A 3,698-nucleotide genomic window follows, 5' to 3' on the forward strand; every position below is an offset into this window, starting at 1 on the left:
CCATTGTCTGCACTGGAACTTAAGATATGTTACATTTCTGTAAGCAACGCCTTCACAGTATTATTAAAGGATCAAAATGAGCTATTTTTAAAAGCTTTTATAAAATATTTGAAAGAAATGAAAGAGATCGTTGCTAACCTGTGTGCCTCGTTTCTGCTTTCTCCTCATATTAGCTGAAGCAAAACCAGACTGAGCGATGTGAGCATAGACTCTTCAAAGGCTTTAAAGTACATGAGTGATTCTGGTGTAGCTTTCCATAAACCTGCTAAAGGAAAGGGGCGACTAGAGAACATATTGTTACAATGGCTTCTTCCCAAATGGCACCCTATTCCCTATGAAGAGCACTACTTTTGTTGCTGTGTGTGTTCCATATAGAGTTGTATGTCTGCCTCGTAACGTTGACAAAGTACAGATAATAAGGAGCAGCATTTATTTATGACGATGCCCATGTCGTGGTTTAAACTCCTGGATGGGTAGAAACTCCTGTTAGCATCAAATTCATGTCCAGACACAGACATATTTGGAAAAATAAAGTTACAGAGGGTCAAAGATCATACCCCCAAGACATGCTAAACCTCTCACCATTACCAATAACACGGGAGGTTAGCATGTCTTGGGGGTATGATCTTTGACCCTCTGTAACTTTCTTGCTTCATTCACGATTCATTCAGGATTATCCGTCATCATGGTATCATCCACATGAAGGTAGAAGTGTTTAGAAACATATTCTATTATTATTTACAATTAAAGTGACTCCAAAATGACACAATACATAATTTACCTTTACTTTCTATTGGGAACAAAATAATCTGAAACACAACCAAAACTAAAAGTAAATGCATCCAACAAGTTTGTAGAGACACACGCTTGATGTAGTCATTGCATGCTAGGAATATGTGACCAAACACTAAACATTTTGACTACTTTATTTATAAGAATCTTTAGGGCTGTTCATAAGTTTGACCTCTACTTTTATGAAACAAAAATAAATACTTGTTAGTATAAAATAATATAATTTCACACTTTTTTGGAGCATACAATATAGCTCAGTATTTGAATTATTTATTTTATATAATTATTGCTTGTCTTTATGAAGGGTGTCAGTACTTTTGTGTCCCACTGTATACACTACATTACCAAAAGTATGTGGACACCTGCTCGTTAAACATCTGAATCCAAAATCGTGGGCATTAATATCAATGGCGGTTTTAGCATGTAAATCTTGGTGGGGCAAAAAAAATTAAAAATGTTTTGAAGCATGCCAGCAAAGCCACTACACAACACTAAACAATACATTAATTGCGCTATAGTGGTGGCAAACGGTGCCCACAAACTGTTAGGGCATACATAAACCTGTCCCAACAGCAGAGCTTTCTTTTCAGCACCATGGAGTGAATCCTTACCACCGCTACACCTGGCTGTCAGCGGAACCTTGTCTCGCTTGTCTCCTTGTTGTTCAGCACTTTTGAAGTGTACAGCGACAGAATTCAGAACATGTGCCATTCTTACAGTATTCTCCCTGTACACCAAGTCAGAACCGTAGGTTAAATGAAGGGGGCATATAAGCAGACAATGAAAGCTCTTCCAATATTTGATGATGACATTTCTGTAAAACAGGCTATAGGCTACATGTACACCACCAAGTCAGAACAGTAGACTAAGTTATGAGGGGGAAAGGGACGAAATTGTTAGGGTGAGGCACATGGGCTACTAACAGCTTACTACACAACATAAACTTAGTATTACTTTCTTAGCTACAGTATACATATCTCCCTGGCATAATTTATGCAGCAGCTTACAAGATATTTTTGGACTCATCTTGTTGTGCTGTGCTCACTTGAACAGGAAGGTGGCACGGCGGTCCTTCTTGTGGCAAAATGTTGTCATCAAATTGTGTCATTAACGTCTGGCATTCTCTGTATTTATGGTGCTTTCACGACAACTGGGAACTCAGAAAAAAAACAATGTTGAATCATGACGTCAGTAATTTCTGCCAGTAGATTGTCATCATGATTAATGTTGATGACTGCTTGTCTAGATTGCTAGTATGATGCTGACATGATCAGTCCAATCAAAGCTACGGTAGCTATAACGTGATTTGATGTTATTTTATCTGTGGCCAATGACCTTGAGCCTTCTTGGATGGGCACTTCTAATGTAAATCTATGGCAGCACCCAAGGGGCTTGAATGTTCTATCTCTCCCTGTAGATTTTGCTGTGATGTAGAGTCCCCATAAGTGACAGAACACTGAGACAATCACGGCGCAACTAAAGAATACCAACCCCTATGACCCTATGTTTTTCGACTGGCTGCCCCACCACTACAGAAAGCACTGAGCTAGGCTGAAACACCTGCATTTTGGAGTTGCCTTACTCAATTAAGCAAAAAAGAGTTCGTATACGGCTTTATTTACGCAATTAATATATATTTTTTTACATTGTTTGCAAACTGATATGTGGCACTTATTAATGCCAAAATAGCATGCAAAACAGGTATTTAATATATATATTTTTATATATACAGTTCCAGTCAAAGGTTTGGACAGAGATATAAGTCTCTTCATTCAAGGGTTTTTCTTTATTTTTACTATTTTTCTACATTGTAGAATAGTAGTGAAGACATAACAACTATGAAATAACACATATGGAATCATGTAGTAACCAAAAAACTGTTAAACAAATCAAAATATACTTTAGATTCTTCAAAGTAGCCACCTTTTGCCTTGATGACAGCTTTGCACACTCTTGGCATTCTCTCAGCCAGCTTCATGAGGATTGCTTTTCCAACAGTCTTGAAGGAGTTCCCACATATGCTGAGACACTTGTTGGCTGCTTTTCCTTCACTCTGCGTTCCTACTCATCCTAAACCATCTCAATTGATTGTGGAGGCCAGGTCATCTGATGCAGCACTCCATCACTCTACTTCTTGGTCAAATAGCCCTTACACATGTAACAGTATAGTTTCCGTCCCTCTCCTCGCCTCTACCTGGGCTCGAAACAGGGACCCTCTGCACACATAGACAACTGATACCCACGAAGCATCGTTACCCATCGCGCCACGGCCCTTGCAGGGCAAGGGGAACAACTACTTCAAGGTCTCAGAGCGAGTGATGTCAACGATTTAAATGCTATTAGCGCGCACCACCGCTAACTAGCCAGCCATTTCACATCAGTTACACACAGCCTGGAGGTGTGTTGGGCCATTGTCCTGTTAAAAAAACAAAAGATAGTCCCACCAAGCGCAAACCAGATGGGATGGCGTATCGCTGCAGAACCAAAAATCTCAAATTTGGACTCAACAGACCAAAGGAAAGATTTCCACCAGTCTAATGTCCATTGCTTGTGTTTCTTGACCCAATCAAGTCTCTTCTTCTTATTTGTGTCCTTTACTAGTGGTTTCTTGCAGCAATTTGACCATGAAGGCCTGATTCACACAGTCTCCTCTGAACAGCTGATGTTGAGATGTGTCTGTTATTTGAACTCTGTGAAGCATTTATTTGGGCTGCAATCTGATTTGGGCTGCAATCTGATTTGGGCTGCAATCTAATGAACTTATCTTCTGCAGCAGAGGTAACTCTTGGTCTTCCTTTCCTGTGGCAGTCCTCAAGAAAGCCAGTTTCATGATAATGCTTGATGGTTTTTGCGTCTGTACTGGAAGAAACTTTAAAAGTTCTTGAAATGTTCTGAATTGACTGACC

Source organism: Oncorhynchus mykiss, chromosome 7, assembly GCF_013265735.2.
Source record: "Oncorhynchus mykiss isolate Arlee chromosome 7, USDA_OmykA_1.1, whole genome shotgun sequence".
Taxonomy (NCBI): Eukaryota; Metazoa; Chordata; class Actinopteri; order Salmoniformes; family Salmonidae; genus Oncorhynchus; species Oncorhynchus mykiss.